The sequence below is a fragment of the Haplochromis burtoni genome, unplaced genomic scaffold (genome assembly GCF_018398535.1).
Source record: "Haplochromis burtoni strain Fernald_Lab_line unplaced genomic scaffold, NCSU_Asbu1 Contig_18, whole genome shotgun sequence".
Classification (NCBI taxonomy): Eukaryota; Metazoa; Chordata; class Actinopteri; order Cichliformes; family Cichlidae; genus Haplochromis; species Haplochromis burtoni.
This window is the reverse complement of record NW_024582379.1, coordinates 615,171-635,040: the sequence shown is the minus strand read 5'-3', so window position 1 is coordinate 635,040 and position 19,870 is coordinate 615,171. Positions and strand designations below refer to the sequence as shown.

General features: G+C 36.6%; 1 protein-coding gene across 1 annotated transcript in view; it reads left to right on the top strand.

The window, feature by feature from the left end:
- grid2 (glutamate receptor, ionotropic, delta 2) overlaps positions 1-19,870 on the top strand; it is a gene marked incomplete at its 5' end in the record, with an annotated part of 543,021 nt that overhangs the window by 211,717 nt on the left and 311,434 nt on the right.

Genomic DNA, 19,870 nt, shown 5'->3' with positions numbered 1-19,870 from the left:
CAACATGCACGCACACACACACACACACACACACACACACACACACACACACACACACACACACACACAGTATTTCTTTTTCTTTTCTTCTCTCGCCAGCTACACAAGACATATTGACTGTGGAGTCTATCTGTTCTGGCTCACAGTTAATTGCATGAAGCTCATGTTCAAAGCTATTATTCACTTCTGTCTTCTCAGGGATTATTTACACACACACACACACATACGTGGACACACCTATGTGTATTTCTTCTGCTTAAGCATTGATTTCTTTTCAAGTGAGTCCAGTTGTCCCTGAATATTAACATTTAGTGTTTTCTATTGTACAGCAATCATTAATCATTCAGACACCATTGCCTTCTCAGACACACTCTGTCACACACACAAACACACCTGCATGCAAAGACATAAACCTACATAAACTACAACACCTTTTACGTAAGAAAAACAAAACAAAACAGAGACACTCTTTTTGTGACAGTGGGCAATGCTAAAACAGCCCTTCTTCAGGTCAGATGTCCTCAGTAGTAGGGTTCAGCTCCACTTGGACAAAAAAAAAAAAATGTACACATGATATGTAAATTCATCTCCTGGCAATGGGAAATGAGTCCTTCAGCTTATTTTTCAGGTTTTGTTTGATACTTTGGCTAATTTTATTTTGAAAAGGGTGTAAATGTGTTTTTATTTGGCGGGCTATATTATAACAGGTATTAGCTGCTCAAATAGTGGGGAGAACACTGGCCCACCTTGGCCATTGTCTCTGTAGTTTCACAGAAGCCCATAATCACAATCTGATTACCATTTATTCCCCTTTGTTTGTGTGTCCACCTACTTCAGCATGTGTGTGTGTAAGTTTGTGTATATTTAAATGAGTTGGAAGGTTTCTGGTCGAGCCACGGAGATGGAGAGGTTGCAGGTGTTCTTGTGTGCGTCTGATTATTCTTGCTTCCTTATAATGGGATTGAATACATTTGTATTCATATACAAGTGCATGTGTGTTTGTGTCTCTCTGTACCCTTATTATGTAGATGAATGGATATAAAATTGTCCCATATTGTAGTCATGCAGACCTGGACTGACAGCTCACATCCCTCGAGAAAGAAGCAGACAGGCAGATCATACTTTATGACTGACAGGGGCCAGAGCCATGTTGCTCCTACACAGCCACTTCCCTTTTACTAACATCCTTTAGTTATTTTGTGTACAGTTTTCAGGGTTGTGGGCTTCATTTGAACACCAGTGAATGTGTGTTAGTGTTAACACCTGCATGTGAGACACTGCTATGCTTGCATTCATGCACGTTCTCATGGGCTAGAACTGCACAATGTCACCCATTTTTTTCTTTTTACTGGATTCAGATGTAAACCAAATCAACATGTGAGGTCTTATAAACATAAAAAAGACTACATTTCAGCACACATCACTCAAAGCAGTCAGCTTCTCTGCCAGGAGACATTAACATTTTCTATGATTTAGTAGATGGAGAGGGAGAATGGGGTTGGGACTTAGCTCGTTGTGGAGAGCATTAAGAAGGAAACATACAAACTGCAGCAAGGAGTTGGGCGGGAAAAATGAATTACATAATGCAGCATCAATAAACACAAACATTATTGCCTCTATGTCTCATTTGAAAATATATTAATATAACTAAAAAAAGTTGATACAACTCCCAGCCTCAACATTTAATTATTTATTAGCTGCACCACCATGTACAACCTGTAAAAGTAAATGTCAGTGTATAATTAAAATAGCAAAAACTGAGATAAGATAAGCGACACAGGGGTCTAAGCTCTGACCCAATGGTTACTGTGAAGATTGAATCTGTGATCAGACTTGGCAGTGTGCTGAGATGTTGTTTAAATGTCAGCTACAAAGCAGGTGCTCATGCATCAGGTAGACTTTGCAGAAAGGAGTAAAAAAGGGAAAGAAGAAGTAGAGGGAATGAAAAGTTTTTTTCATCTTTCACAATGTACAACATGGTCCCAAACAAAATCTTATTTTTGGGCAAAGCTGGAAAGGTTTACGATGTTAATTTGAGAGATCTTACCAAAAAAAATCTCTTTGCATAGGTTGAAGAGTAAGTCTTAGGTAAAAGATGTAGGTGCTATAAATACTGTTGGTTTAAGATTCTGCTGATAGCATGACAGTATTCCTGATGGCCTTAACATCTTTCTTAGGCAGAAATGTGCCATTGCAGTATTTATTAAAGAATTAAAAAAGTAAAATGAAGAGAGTGCCATGTGAACCAAATATGCAGTGTTTCTTGATGCAATTGTGCCTTTGTGCCTTTTAAATTCTGTTACGTAAAGTAACTTCAAAGATAATCACAAGTATATTTCAGACTCCCTCACTCTTAACAGCGTGTGCATGGCAGGAGGGTGAGACACTGTGCTGAGATGACTTTGAGGACTATAAAAAGGAATAATCTACAGATTTTTTTCATTATTTAATTCTAGATATATAATTATCTTATTCCTTCTCATGGTCTTAATACCTCACTGCTATGCAGAGGTGCTGTTTCTATACCTTCTTTGTCTTAATTGCATACTTGAAGTAATTGTTTTTCTTGCCCCACACTGTGAATTATTAATTATTATTTTTTTGTACTGCATTAGAAAGAGGTGTGTGCTATGAATCTGGTTAACTGCATGAATCTTGGGGTCAGTGCGTGTCGCTGATCACATTAGCCTTAACCATTGCTCACCCACAAATTGGATGGGGATGTTTAATAATAAAACGTTTAAATAATAAAAATAGGAATTTGTAAAAAAATATATTATTCATCCACACATCGATCCACCCATCCATGCATTTTCTGCTGCTTACCCAGTTCAGATTCATTCAGAGCCTACTGCAGTTGCCATAAGTCAAGAGACTGGTTACACCCTCAACCAGTCACAGATCTGGAACAGAACTAATGTATAAGCACGTTTTTTAAAATTGTATTTATTTGTTATTTTTCCACCAGTTAAATAATAAATTGTCCCACTTGCTAAGTTCCTCAACAGATGGGAATAAAATATGAAAGAAAAGAGGTTGTTATGTTTGCTGTAATGTGTATCAGTTTTCATACATTCATTAAAAATATGCAGCCGCACATTTTATGAATGAAAAGTAAAAGAGAGGAGTGTAGAAGAGGGTTTCTAAACCTAAAACGGGAGATTCCCCTGTATCCCGTTTCTGTAGCTGCATAGGGAGAGTTCAGGGTCAAGCAGCAAAATGTTCAGAAACCCCTGAAATACAAAGGATACACATGTGTAACATTGCTGGATTATTTCAAAGCACAAAAGATCACCATTGCAGTACTCCAAAGCTGAAGATTAGTGGCACAGTCGGCTGGAGAAACTGTTTTGTTGAGACAGCTGAACTGAACACATCTTACTTTGGGATGTTGTTGTGATCAATTTGGCTGTAAAATGGCATTGCTGTAATCACATTACAAGTCTTTGTTATTAAGACAGTTGACGATTAAGTTGGCATTTGCTATACAGGAGTTAGAGTACGTAGTTCCCTCCACAATGGGTTGATAGAAGGGAACAACATACTGGAATAAGTGTAATGTCACTAAATGGTAAATTTTACATTTTTCCATCTGTCCAAAGCAGAGTTTTCCAAATCTTGTGGTGTTTTACCAAGAAAAAATGTGTTATCTTAACAACAAAACTATTGCCAGTGACCAGCAACGTGACTCAGAAATGTTGAAATGAGTCCCACCTGGTGAAATATTAAACTCTGAGGCATTCACTAAAACAAACGGCTAATAAAGATTATGTTTAAAAAAAAAAAGGGGGGGGGGGGGGGGCAATAAACTATGCAGCACTTCTATAACTTAATGTACATACATAATGTACACTCATACTATATTATATTACTCTTTTATCATTCTTGTAAACATCAACATTTCTATATTTCTATCAGGCTTCACGATTTTTAACTTTATCTCTTTTTTATTCTGATCTTCTCTCAGATGCACATCATCGGTGCACCCTCTGTGTCCTGTAAAAGGTCTAATATGTACGTAGTAATTGGTTTTTAATTGACGTGATTCTCAATCCTCTGCTATCGCTGTATCACAACACTTTAATTACTGCTTATCAGCCACTGAGCCACATGATTCTATAAAACATCTGAACATTTACGAGAGTTTGATGGGAATAAAGACAGGTAGAGAAAAGGTAAAATTGATAATAAAAGAAAATAAATCAGCAAAGGCATAGGCAGCCTGTGTTTGAAAAAAAAAAAGCACAAGCCTGTGCTTACAGCTAGAATAAGCAAAGATGAGGGCAGACAAGTGTGACTAAAGTGACAGAGGCAGCAAGATAAGGAAAAATTGTGGGCAAAGAGTAATTTGAGCCTTTGTGAAGAGGCACACATAAATTCGTTCACCTGAGAAGAGCTGCTTTGAACTTGTGGATCCTTTGATCGGCCACCATATTATGTTTCCTATAGCTATCAGTCCATCTTGCGACAGGTATCAACCCTGAACTGAGCAGTAAAAGTGCTGACATGAAATGGAGCCACGTTTATTCTTTAAGAACGAAGAGGAAAGATGAAAGGGAAGATAAAAACGGGACAGAGATAGAGAACGATAATTCTCCACGAAGACTGAGGAAGAGTAAAGTGTATATCTTTTTTGTGAAATCAGTTAGCTCATATTTAGTTTGACGAAAATGCATTGGGTGGTCATAGCCGCTTAAAGGGTAGTGTTAGCTGCATAAAAGATTAGGTAAACATGCATTTGGCTGTTGCAATAACAACATCAGGGTGAAGAAACTCGAGAAATACCAAGGACTAAGAGAGGAGCTCAAAAAGATGTGAAGGGTGAATGCAGCAGTGGTCTCCTGTGGCAATCAAAGCACTTGGTGATGTCCAGAAGTCCTAAGAACAGCAAAAGTACTGTGGAGGAGCTTCAGGCCTCTTGTAGACGACCCCAGCTCGAAGGATACGCTTGGCTCGCTTGAAGGCGAGTGAGCAAGTTTGATCTCTATTATACATTTATCACCCCAACCAGTCACTCAGATGACCGCCCCTCCCCGAGCCTGGTTCTGCCGAAGGTTTCTTCCTATTAAAAGGGAGTTTTTCCTTGTTCCACTGTCGCCAAAGTGCTTCCTCATAGTGGGTCATATGATTGTTGGGAATTTCTCTGTATGTACTATTGTAGGGTCCACCTTACAATATAAACCGCCTTGAGGTGATTGTTGCTGTGATTTGGCGCTGTATAAATAAAATAAAATTGAATTGAATTGAATTAAATATGGATGGTTTCAGGCTCCTGGAGACAGTATATCAAGTTTTGACCACAATGGTATAGATTAGAATTACAGTCCATTAACCCCCCCAAAAATAAAATACCAGTTAATATAATTATATAGTTAGTCTCAAAAAGGTACTGCATTGTTTAATCATTTTATTTTCTTTGCCTCGGTCTTACATAGTCCCTATTTGGTAATATTTTAAAGGTGTGGTTTCTACATTTTCAGATAACGTTCCAACCCCTCTCCCCCAGATCCACTATCTTTACCTATGTTTAGTAATAAAATATGAAATTGTTTGGTTATTATTTAGCTGGAAGCGACTATAACTCCTTCTTCAGGTAGAAATGAGGAGTGTAGAAAATGTATAGTTATCGCTTCATTTGCCACTTTTGTTAAACTTTATATGCATAGCAACAAAGCATTTACAGGATTTTACAAGACTGTTTCAAAGGTAGGTCACTAAACATCACCATGTGAGATATGCAAATTTTCTGTAATTATCTGATGTTACACCATATAAATATGTCTACACCTATTTTAGTGATATGATATGTTCAAAATCACAGAATATTCAAGCTGGAAAGATACACTCAAACGCAAATGTAATAAAGAGAGATAACAAAAACCGCAGCTGTCTGTCACACTTCTCTGACGGCTAGTTGTTTCTCTCTTCTCATAATTTCAGCTCATTTTTCAGTTAGTTGACCTTCTTCAGTTATTTCTGTAAGTGCTCATGCCAAGTTAAGTCAAGAGCTGCAGTGAGTTATTGAACAAAGTGGGTGTATCAGCATGCGTTAGCTCTTCTTTTTGTTTTTTTTTCTTTTATCTTTTTTATATCAACAGTTTGTTTTGTTTTGCTTTTTAATTAAATGACATGTCGCTATCTACTTTGTTATTTTGTTGCAGCGAAGCATCATTTGGTTGAATAAGTTTATTCAGTTAAATGAGTGAAGTTTTCAGTTTTGTGATTCTAAGTATAGTTTAAATGGCAAAGTTAAAGAACAGCTACAAATATAACCACAATCCTTCTGATTATCAGGTTAGAGTGAGCCAGAAAGAACTGGAAGGACATTCCAACACCTTCAGTTTAAAGTAATTAAATCTGATAAGCCAGTTTATGCATATTATGGTTGAATAGTCAATTTTTCAAGTGCTGCAGCAAGGCATTACTTCCAGTAATGGCATGCGGATACTTATGCAGTAAAAAGAAAATAATTATATCCCATGCCTGCTTACACCCTGAGCACATCCCTTTTTTCTTCCTGTCCCTGTGATACGTTGGTGTTGGAGATAAATAAAGTTGCTTGCAATATCCCAGCATTTAGCTTGCGCCACAGAAGAGGAATTAGCTTAACCCTCTCAAGGCAGGCGTTGCAGATTTGCAACAGTTAAAAGCTAACAACCTGATTACCCCACATACATATTTTATGAGTTTTTTTTACTCAAAAGTACCACTGCAGGTATTCTTTTGTGCATTAGCAAAAAAAAAAAACTTAATTTGAGCCTGAGAGGGTTAAACAGAATAAACCTTTTGCAGGTTTGCAGGTAATTGTAGGTAAATGGCAAATGGATCAACAAATATTACCAAACACACACTTCTACTGCTAGCTAAATAAATCAAAGATGTATTTATCAAAGATTGAGACAGTAACAAATACACAACAGGAGAGAAATAGGGAAAGATTATTTTCAAAGGTAAGAACTATGCAGCAAGTAAAATCTTATCAACTGGAAATATTAAGCTTACATGTAAAGTTCAAATTAATTTTGGAATCTTAGGTTGGTCATTTTGGATTTTGGAGAATTGCTGCAGAAAGTAGCAGTAGCAGTGTATGCAGTTCTATTAGGACAAAAATCGCAAACAAGGAATACCTCTCATGTATATTGTATGAGATGGTCTCACTAATAGTAGTGTTCAAGCACTTTGGAGTTTAGATCAAGAGGACATCATTTCAAGCCACTTTTAGTTTAAAGCCTTGAATCACACCCCACAGGCAATCAGAAAAAAACTATGGTTACTATATTACTATATATATAAATATTACTATATAGTTACTAATGAACAGCCATCCAGTAGCTATTAGTGCTGATCACAGAGGCGGGCTTCAGCATGACAGATCCAATGACAGCACATGTCTCACCATAACCCCATGCATATTAATGAGCCATACACTGGTAAGACGTCTTTGATAGGCTATGCAGATTTGTCTGACTCATTAGTTGAAGTGATTTTCACTGCATGGCGTTAGGCCCTGAAAACAGATGTGAGGTGTGAATAAGTGAGCGAAAGCATGAAAAGCACACCTTTGGAATATTGATGTGTTGTAACCTTGGTAAGAACCCATGCTTTCTGCGGTTGTGGATGAGTGTAAACTGATGCAAGAACTGATACATATAGTAATTAATAAACTTATAATTACATGTAGAAAATTCTAACACATTCAACGACCTGTTACTCTCATTAAATAGTCCTTTTCACCTCCATGACCAACAAAAGCGTTTCAGACATATACAAAAGGCATCACACATTCATACAATTAAGACCTTGTTGTTGATTATTTTCCTTGAGTGTGGATGCTTTTTCAGTTTCTTAAGAAAGTTTCTTTTTTTCTTGAGTTGATCTACAAGTTGTACTTCTTCTCTGCTTCACACAGCACACCAACGAGCCCCCTCGTGCTCTTCAGCTCTCAAACAACATGTGATATAATTTTGAACAATTCTCGAGCCACCGCTTTCGCTAATTTTTATCCCACTTGGTTAAGAAAGTTATACTGTACAGGTTCGGTATTGTGAACCTGCGTGTCGTGGTTACCTCCAGGGTATAGCACTAAATTTACATTTACTTTTTGTGAGAATCATGTTTTGTTATCTTTTTTATGTGCCGTTGCTTGACAACATAGTGTGTGAGTGTGACAGATCTGGTCACACTGTATCCTCTATTCTCCTTATCTTGTCACCCCGGTGTTATCGCTCCAGACTGTCCTTTCGACTTTGTCAGATAAACTTTGATTCTGAAAATACAGAAGAGCAAAAGGGTCATTCTGTAAAAAAAATCAAAATAGAAAAATCATGTGCACGTGGATGAATTTACAATATTACATAAGCTATAACTAAATTTTTTTAGTAGTTCTAGATGCTTCCACACAATCCATGTATGAGGTTGTTTATCATGGAATGGGTTAACTCGTTATTCGAAGAAATATAAGTCATGCTTAGAATTACTCTGTGTCTTCATTGTTAGTCTGAACATATAAAAAACGATTTTTCTTTTTAAATCGTCAGCATATTTTTGAGCACACTCCCACAGTCATAATCATAACGAGAAAGAATGTAGCCAGTCTATCTGGAGCCTGGAAGTCAAATTTTCTTGAGGTACATGGCAGTTTGGTTAGGCAAGGTGGGATGTACTAAATGTATACATGAAAATGTACATGAAGTCTAAACTGTAATCTCAATTTCTTAAAGAAACAAAGTTTATTGCAGTGTCCACTTTGAGGTTTTTGCCCTTCTAGCAGCATTTCCTGCCCCTTTATACCCTGGGGGATGCAGAAGCACATCAAACCGTGAAAGGAAATTATAATCTGAGAACCATTTCATGGGACCTTCAACTACAAAGTGAATGCTACGTCCATATAGCGATCTCTGTAATAGCACACAGTGCCTGACTTTTTTTGTGTCTTTTTGTAACCTGTGCCCCTTTGCTATTCTGGTGACATGCTGTTAACTTGATTGCTTTCAGAAAAGCAGTATGCGGAGGCGGAGTGAGGGGTGGAGGGTCGGAGGGTGTCAGCAGTAACCAAAGGAGTGCAGTGCATCTTTGTGAGGGAGGGTTTTCCAGCTGCTGCTGCACTTACTTATATGCATTCCACTCTAGGCTTAAATCTGTTTGAAATTAAAATACATATGTGTTCTGAATCTGAATGCGACACACTTGACTGGCCACATATATTTTTATCTTAGTGCTATGTCTTCCTGCGACATCCACTGATAATGGATGACATTAAAACTTTTAACTTGCAAACTTTGACTCATTGACTCATATATAATCAATAGAATACAGTATAGTCAGCTCTCAGTGCACATGTTCTGTGTGTGATTAAATGCATTCTCAGCTATAGAGCTCCTTATCTCCCATGCTTTTTAATTTGAAGTAATTTTTAGATATTTGCATTACCTAATGCATCCTTGTCCTGCCCATCCCTTTATGTAGGACGACTTTAATTTTTTAAAAATCTCTTCTAAAGTGCAGCTAATTGCTACTTTGAACCATAGAGGGAAAGCAAAGTGAATATACTATTAAAATACCATTAATATCAGAGAAATGTTAAACAAGGAGCACATAATGGAAAAACACAATGACAGAGATTTCAGCCATCCCTCAGACACATACACAACAACGTGCACGTAAAACATTCGAACAAGAAAGCATTTTTCTTTGAATCTCCCCCTTTTGTGTTTCCATATGGTAATGTAAGACGCACTAAAAGCAGTCTGGTCTGTCATGTCTTCACAGAGAAATGTGAGTGGATGTGTAAGCAGTTATATTCGTGTGTCTGTGTGTATTTATCAAGTGCACATAAGGTTCTTTATATACACTTTAAAAGGAGGTTGAAAGTACACAGGTTTTTAAGAGTTTGCCTCTGTGTGACGTGAGTTTGTGTATGTGTGTGTGTATGTGTACTGTACGTGGGGACAAACCACTGCACTGCAGACATTCTAGCAGCTTAAAGCACCCCCTTGTGAGCCACATGCTGCCATCATTACTTAGAGCTTGGCCTGGTTCAGCCGCCAGCACTAAATATGGGGTGGTAGACACTGTGCCTTACGGGGTCTTTTAACTTCACAATTGGTTGTCCCAGATCTGTCATCCCACCATGGAACAGAGTGTGCACAAATACACATGTGACTGTGTGTATATGTATGTAGGACCGTGCATCTTCGTGAATGCACGTCTTGGTTTATGTGTTTGTTTTCTCTGTCTTTCTTTAGGGATGTTTTCTGAAAGATACTGAGCAGAGCTCAAACTATTTTTGTTGGTGGGTAAATGACAAGTTCTTATTCACTAGTACATAATGCTTCAAGTTTAACACAAAACAGCTTCTGAAAGCATGGCTGATCATGGCGGAAAAGTTCAAATGATTTCCCACTTCACTCTCAGGGGTTTTATCAGAAATGTATGTTTGTGATATTTGGCTATATCCACAGGAGGCGCACTTACTTAATGATATATTTTTCCAAATGCTGTTAGGTCCAGTTAGACTTTAAATCATTTTAAGCCTGTTCTTTGGTCTTGTCGTCATTCAGTGTCTGAAAGCCTTAAAGAAAATACACAAGATCTGTTAAATTACTGCTTGTGGACCAAGGAACCATTTAAAAAAAATCAAAACCAACACAACAGTGAATAAACACTGATTAAAGCAAAAGCTACCTGGTTGTTCATAATCTATCAAGGGCCAAAAATGTGTTCCTATTGAGAAGTAATCCGGCCTGCCTGTATGGCTCATCCACTACACCATGGTAGTCTGTTAAGACCCCAAACACACATGCACAGAGCATACGCCCACACTGAGCCACTGATTGAGTTGCTGCAGTAGCTACTTACTACTGTTCACTCACTGTTTTTGGCAAATAGCAAAAAACCATAGGGAAGCATTTTCATTTCCTCTTTCAAGATTTTTCTTTGGGCTTAATGAGCGCTTAACACTACCCTGACAGTAGGGGTTTAGAGAAATAAACACGAGGCCACATTCAGAAAATGATCACAATCATTGGTCAGAGAAACTTTTTTTTCTATTTTTACATTGCACCGGTATCACTACAAAGTCTTTTTTGCATGTGTCACAATATAATAATTGGGTTTGACAGTTTGATTCCATTTTAAATTCATTTAGCTGTTGACATAGTCAGACAAAACTTCTTAGGGAAATAAAGCCAAAAATCTTGCACGTCATTGTTTATCTCAATTTAAATATTCAGGAGAAGAAATCATGCTCAACAATGGACTTGACAAACCTCAACTGACAAAGCCGTTTTGAATTGCCACAACAGCTTTTTTCCTATACGATGCATCTGGCTCCTCCCTGATAATGGTTGCAATGATGAAACAAGTTGTCATTGCATGATTTGGCAGATGAAACGCTTATTTGGGGAAAAAAATGCACTGCTGCAGCCAAACAGCCATTGAATGCTGGAAGGGTCCATCTTTCAGCCTTCTGTGCTATTAACCTCCACTCAAAAGAGATTAACACACAGAAACAGAGCAAGCCTAGTTGCCAAGTACAAATATGTGCACATCTGCCTTTGCACATGCAAATAAACACAAAAATGCAAATATGCATATAGAGAAGTCTAGACACATATTGCTGTTTTGGGTTATGCACACGTGTATCCGTCTTTGCCCCGTCTTTTAGACAAACTTCTTCTCAAAAACAAAACATTTTTTAACTTCTGTTTTTCCATTTTTGGCTACCAGTCAATATGAACGCTTTGACAAATGTATAATACTTTTGTTATTATAATAGTTACTTTACAGCCTTTCTCCGATACTTGAAATACACTGAAAAACACTGAGTAATTTTAAAGTACCTGCTTTTAGCTTGTGGCCGGTTAATAAGATATATGCATATTTATTTCAATTTGATACCACATTTATAAGAGATAACTTGAGGGATTATTTGGTGATTATTTGTGATACGCCATTACATTTGCAAATATTCCCTTGACTTCCTAAAATGATAAACATTTTAGTGTACCACTAAATTCATGTTTGGATAACATGCAAAAAATGTCCATGTATTTTCACTAGCTATTCACGAGCTATTTTTTCATTCATTAGTGATTCAAAAATCCTCCATTTAATACACATCTTATTATGCTAGGTAAATGCTCTGATCAAGTACATATAAGGTTCTCTGTGCAAGGCCATCTGTCAAAACACTAAAGCTTGGCTGAACACAACAGGACAGTGATTCCAAATACACCAGCAAATCTGCAACAGAATATCCAAAAAAGTCAAAGTCCAGATCTCATCCCAATTAAATTGCGATAGGACCTTAAGAGAGCTGTGCATAAATGAATAACCACAAACCTCAGTGAACTGAAGCAGTGCTGTTAAACAGACAAGAGACAAGTGAGCTAAAAGGATTAAAACATAAGGTCTACTCAGTTTTTTACAGGGCTTTGTCACAGGCTAGCTCTAGGAAAACTTTCTGTAGACCCAATTAAGTTAGCAAATGGCTTTATGGAAATAAATACTTTAATTTACATCATTTATGTTAAAGTGCAAAATTTCTTCTTTGTATAAATGAAAAGCACTAATGCAATAATTACTCACAGGGTGATTACAGGGGCAGTATGATTTGTTTTCAGTTTTCCTCTACTATCAATTAAACTAAATTATGCTCTTTTTCTTGTTTATGTTTCCCTCTTGGTTCCCACTGCTTGAATACTTACACTAACCTGTAACACATGGATGCAGCTGTCAAACGGTAGTCTCCAAGTACAAAGTAGGCTTTAAGTAACTTATATAATGTTTTCCATAAATACAGATAACTTGTCTTTTATTAGTGACCTTTGAGGAACGTTAAAGCAAAGTAATGTTTAAAGGACACAAGTGAAATGTGGGTTAAATTTTTTATCTGAACATAACCGGTATATATAAAAAATAAGTAAATATAATAAATACATAATATTGTATTTGGAGCTCCTTTACAGTGAGCACTCAACTCCATATGTGAGGTCTAGAGAGGTAGTGTGTCAGATAAATGGTTACATCCGTGGTCATTTCATCTCTCTATAGTGCATTGATCCTGTTCGTCTTAACTGCACACCTGAGGCATTACCAGAAAAAAGAATCAATATTGAGTCTTTCTGAGCTTGTGTTAGACATGATATTTTGTTTTTTTCTCTTTTTCTTCCTTTATGTGAAAACTCACACTACAGTATGCATGATGAACGGCCTAGCAAGTTCACTGTACTACATTTTACAGCACGGAGACAATGCTACTCTGAGTCTACATTCGATTCTGCACAGCCACAAGATACATGCTAATTATGTATTTGAGTTCATTATGACCGCCATTTTCAGAAGCTGTTGATTTAATAAATAATAAAATAATAATAATAAAATCCACAAAATGCTTTGTATTGTAACAGCATGCATACTGTTACATAACATTTCACCATAAACAAATTAGTATCTTAACACATGACATTAAAACATAAATGAATAAATGTGTAGATCTCTAAGTGGGAAACACAGCGCAGTAATCCAGCAATGAAAAATCCATTAACTTCATTTGTGAAGCATTACACAGTATTGGATAAGCAGCCTCTAAATGCATTCCTTTATAATTTAATACCTTGCAATTCAAATTAGAACTTTTTTAGGAATATTTGAAATACATTATATTATATTTCTTTATATCATCTCAATCTTGCTTTAGTACATTATCACTTAAATGATATTCTGGTGTGTGCAAAACAAACACAATTCAGTTTAAAACTCTAAAACCAAGTGAGATACAAAATCACAACCTTTTTGCTTCCCATGGAGCTAATTATAGGGAAGAAAGTACTTAATATATGGTCTATTCACTTACCAGCTAATAGAAAAACTGTAATTCTCATGCACATCTGGTGCTTAAGCCATATGTAGAGATATTTAAGAGAATTTTAATAAATCGTTTTTAAAATTTAAGCCTGCTTACCTTTTCCACGTTTGGAATGCTGGAATTTACCAATTATCAATAGAATTTTTTTACTTCTTTTATGTGTATACATATGTTGTTTTACCTTGAATGTTAGTCTTTTCTAACAAAAAAAAGATTAGATATATTTCTTGGATCAAGACTTGGCTGGAGTTCAGTGTTCCTTGTATTCATTATTTGCAACAAACCATGACATGACTGACTGTTCGTGGTGTCACACTGGAACTTGCAGTCTCCTCTGAACAGTAGAAGTCTCTTGTAGTAGTCGAAGCTCCCAGTTAGATATCTTTTTTGCTTACTCATCTCAAACAAATGCCCCTGTATTCCACTACTGATATTTTATGGACATTTAAATGATTAAGAGAGCAATTTTGTGTATATTTGTGCACATGTATATCTGTTTGTGTATTTGGGCTTTTTTCTGTCTTTTGGCTGTGAGCTGGAATGGACTGGGTTTGTTTCTGTCTGGACTGATAAGAGGAAGCCGCTTACATCCCTCTCTTATCACTCTGCTCAGGGCTAATATCCCTTTCATTTTTTCTCTCTTTCACTCATCATCACCCTTTGTTGTTAGTGGACTGGGAAGAGGTTCAGCAACTTTTTTCTCATTTTTCTTGTCTTTCATCATCGTCTATTTCTTTTATTTTTCTTGCATTCAAGCCACCATCATATTTCTTTAAATTGCCCCAGAGAATGAACCCATCAAGAGGTCATGTTTGTTGAGAGAACGAATATTATTTATTATACAACTGTAAATGTAAACTTGATCATTTTTTTTAATTCGTCAATTTTTGTGATTTTTGACTTCTGTGCATGAAGATGGATAAAAGGCAAAGCGGCTTTGATGCTGACACACACACACAGACACACATGCATTATCTTAAAATGATTTGAGTCTTCTCATGTGGGGCAGAATGTGGGATGGAATCAACATCCTATATTTAGGTTTTCAATATCTCTCCTATCTTATTTCCTACTTTACAATTTCTGATGACTTTTTGTTGGGCGGAATTGCATTTCCCAATATATATGCTGGATAGATAAATTGATTTCTGTTGCAACATATGACAAGCTATGCCTCTTCGTCTCTCATATCAGATGCAAATGTAATGCAGCATACCCACACATCATTCTATCGTCAGGTCTGTCAATCCAAACAGCAGCGAGAACTTTAAACTCCCATTACAAATGTTTTGCGCTTAAATATACATTTATCCATTATACATGCAGCATAATACATACAGTATGCTATGTACTACATGTAATATAATTATATATTTAAGCCTATCCATTAATTCTACTTTTCAGAGACAACAATCTGTATTTTTATTCACATTGTCAAAACATAATTTATTCACTATATTACTGAGGTTGTAGTTTGCAGTGAATGCAGGAAAATCATATCATTAAAAAAGCATCAAAGTATCAAAAACATGACTAACCACTGTAATAAATATAATATACATTTCACTTAGCTTTACTATTCCCCCCCTCAACACCTTTTTTGCTTCAGAACTGCCTTAATTCTTTACGGATGGGGTCCGTAAAGGACCTTAGTCCTTAGGGACTAGAAAAAAGCGCTATACAAATACAGGCCATTTACCATGATGTTGATATTGACATGATTTGTTGACTGCACGTCCGTGATGTAAATGTCCTGTTTCACCACACTCTAAAGATGCTCTATTGGATTGAGATCCGGTGACTGTGGAGGCCATTTGAGTATAGTGAAAAGAAAGAAACCAGTCTGAGATGATTTGAGCATCTGGAAATCCTGTGAATGCAATATAACTCAAGAAGGAAGTCAACAACATTTAACGTCTGAGATCAAATGTCATGTTTTCAGAAAATCTTGTGAAGGCTGGCACAAGGTGACACGGGATTTTGAAATTGGTTCCATAGGTATATCTACTAGCCAGCTGAGGGGTAGCACTGGTAGCAATGACCAAGGGGTAGCACTGGTAGTTGCCAATATTTTTTGATTTACTCTTGCCTTCCTAACACCTCAAAGTAATCTAGCTATTCTCTTTTGACCTCTCCTCTTTACAAAACATTTTTGCCTGCTTACAGTTTATTTTATTATATGTTTTTTTCAGACCATTCTCTTGGTGCCCTGTAAACCTAATGAAACGGAGGTTTACAGGGCACCTTAATCGAATACCCATAATTGACACACATATAACACCACCTACACTTTTTATGTATAAAAAGCACATGTTAAGACAGGAAGACAAAAAAATGCCACATGAGTTCTTACTTACCTTCGCATCTCCTTTCAAAGCCATCACTTGTGATCTGTTTGCTGAATGAGAACCACATGAAAACCAACAATCAGTGCCTTTCATCCTCAACATGTAATCTTGAAGCAAAACCCTCATTCAATGCTGAGACAAGGGGCTCAAGTAATGTTATTCTGATTGACTACTTGAAAGGATGCAGTGATTTAGTCACTACGAGAGTGTCCCCTTGGCACGCACACACACACAAACACACAAATGCACACAAAGTACCATGACTTTTTTTGCAGGCATCAAAGCAATGTCTATGTCGAAGAATGTGTCCTTGTGAATAAACATATATTTACCTTGGCTATGTGCCAGTGTAAGCTGAATATTTGAATTACAGAAGTCTATTTTACCGTTATTGATGGAAACATTACCTATTTGTTCTGAGCCCTCTATTCTTTGCACACTGGGACAGGCGAAGAAGAAAAATGAATTATACTATGCATCATCTTTTCCCTGAAGGCACACTCACTAGAGAGCACGAGGAAAAAGTACCTGCAATGAAATGGAATGATATTCCCAGTCCACTTCTTTCCCTTTTAAATTTTATGGCATGAAATACACAAAGCAAAAACACAAGCACCCATTTCAGAAAGTACTTGACAGTGGGGAGAGAAGAAAAATTCAATCAATCAGAAGTAAGCACACACTTTAGTTTCTGGGAAGACTTCTAGCCTCATAACGAAAGTAAGCCAGCAGCTCTTTATATTACAGCTGTGAAAAAATGTGTCTTCTTAAGCAAGAAACTTCTGCCCATGACTTTCAATTTCATTAAAAAAAAAAAGGATCAGTTTGCATCCCAGGGCTGTTAGTTTGTATCAACAAAGGACTGATTCATTTGTCCGTCATAGTACAAAAAACCAAAAAAGGAGAACAAAACCAGGGAATCCAAAAAGGCAGACATCACTGGGATTACCAAGTCTTAGAGAACACAGAGCTAGAGGACACACTACTATGGGGATGACACAACAAAGGAAAAATGAAAGTTGAGATATATAAGAGATAATGAGGAAGGGGGAACAGGTGGGAAACAAACTCAGCTGAAGCTAATTAGGATGACAAGACAAAGGAAGTCAAATTAATTCAAAAGATTAGAAACAAAAGACTATCAAAATAAAACAGGAAGACAGACAGCTAAACAGAATAAGCCTGACACAGGAGAAAACTGAAAGACAGAGGAAAAACAGGGGGAGCAGAAAATGAAACCACAAAAAGAAACTAAATACAATGTGAAAGTTGCTGTAGTTACAGACTTATCCAACAAGGCTAGAAAATATACCATTAAAATAAAAAAATGTTTATAAACTTTCAAATTTGAATAAATAAATAAAGTATACAGGAACAATAAATGTAACTATTGCAAACAATGCACCATTAACCCATTAACTTGATTCATTAACTCTCAAAAAATAGTTAAAACCCTGGGTATAAATCCCAGAGCCATAACAATAATAAATATAATACTAGTGCCACTGGGCTAATGATACCACTTGCCTCAAGTAGCAATCAAATTAAGTGCTCGTTACAAAGTTAGGAAAGCAGTCTCCATCTTTTTCATCTTGAGAATTTGCTATTCTGTTTGGTCTGACACTGTTAGCAGTTCTCTTATTTTGTCATATTATAGATTTAACTACATCTGCAAAGCCTGTTGTAACACTTACTTTCAAAGATGCCATGGAAATAAAGTCATGTATTTCACAATAAATGACAAGTGATATTATGATAAAAGTGGCCTTTTGCTTTAAACAGTTTCATCTGATCTGTTTTCGGCTTAGTATAGCAATATATTATTTTTGATAAAATGATATAATGCCTCCTTTGTCACCAGCAATTGGAGTTCTTTAAAACATGTACATGAGCCCCACTGGACTTGTTTTGAAAATTAAATTGCATGTAAAGCTAATATTCTCAATTATGCAAGCAATATATACATTAGGTCATATTGTTGAGCATTGCGACGCATGGGGCTATCTTAAGCTTTACCTATATAGTTATTGTTTACCTGTGAGTGTGTATTTATTTGTATTTAGGGTTTGTTACATATCCAAGTTTCAGATGCATTGGCATTCATTGGTTTGTCATCTTAAGAATATGAAATGTTCCAACTGTTATACCGAAAAGGCAAATTCTAACAATATATTTTTTTGTCTTTTCTCTCTATTCTCACCCACCCCACCAACTTCTCTTCTTCTCAACTTCCCTTGTCTTTTTGTCCAATCACTATGTGATGTCTCTCCAACAAGGTAAGAACCAAATGTCCACAAGTCTCTCACCATTTGGTACAATGCCATCGACTTGTCAGCACCTTGTCAGATTTCTACTAAGACAGCTCTGGCAACAAGACACGCACACACACATGCACCCGTACATGCACATTCACACAGGCAAACTTCTATTTAACAGTGTGATTGTTTCATTCCGTCTTCACAAACAGACCAGAAATAAAAGCCCTCCTAATCTGTCCTCAGTGTGTGGGGCTTTTCAAACATTTTACAACCTCTGTTTGAGGCAATCACCCGGCCATTATTGCTTCTGCTGGGATTTGAGTCCCTTAATTTCCCCATTACCTTAGAGGGAAGACATTTTGTGCCATGTTGCAACCATTTTAAATATGCTGATACCATGTCTGGACAAGGTGCATCTAATTTTAGCTATAGTGTGTACATAATCGGAAGTCTGGTCTATTTGTTTTGGTCGTTAAAGAGGGCCAAGGGAACAATTTGAAATGAAAATCTTCCCAAGTGAATTTATAAGCTCTTCAGTAACATGATAAAGATTAAAAATAATGTTTACTCTCTACCTCATTTTTATTGTGGGAGAGTTAAAGGTGAAAAATTCACCTATCAGTTCTAAGTAAAAGTATTTCTTTATGAGCTAATTAACACACACTGTACTGCCTACTAAATGTTGATACAGAGGAACAAGACTGTTTTAAGCTGCAGGTATTTTATCGTTAAGTGCTAGCTAGTGTTCAATATCAATAAACTGAAAGGCATCGCGCTGGTCAATTCAGTCTTTCAAAGTTTAATTAATGCGGCATTGTAAATGAGGCCTCTATGTAAGTGCATTACATAGTAGATGCATAACTTTATCTATAGTGTCCTGATTTAGTTCTAGAAAGTTCATGGTTTTCTGCTCAACCTACTCGCATGTCAAGGCAGTAAATTTCAGGAAGTTAATATCCAAAGTGTGAACGGCATTATTCTTCCCTGCAGTCAGAAAGTGTTTGCGTTTAGCTGCTGAGACAGTGAATGTTGCACATTTCTATCAAAGAAGTATTTTCACACGCATTACTCACATGCCCCCGAACATTGTGAAGATGGGGATGATGAGGCTGTCTCGCTATTAGATTATCCAATTCAGTGATTTTTAAAATTTATTTATTTATTTATTTATTTATTTTTAGTTTTAAAAACGGTTATATGTTTGCAGGATCATTTTATATGCATTGTCCTGTATTTTGATTTTAAAATTCATGTTATAAATACATTATTGTTGTTACAAAATGTTAGGGCAACATTTACTCTGCTGAAGCTGGAGCTCAGGAAAAGTATTGACAGAATACTGAGTACTAAGTTCTGCCAAGTCATTCTGTTGTAACTCATCCTGCTGGCCAGTCTTG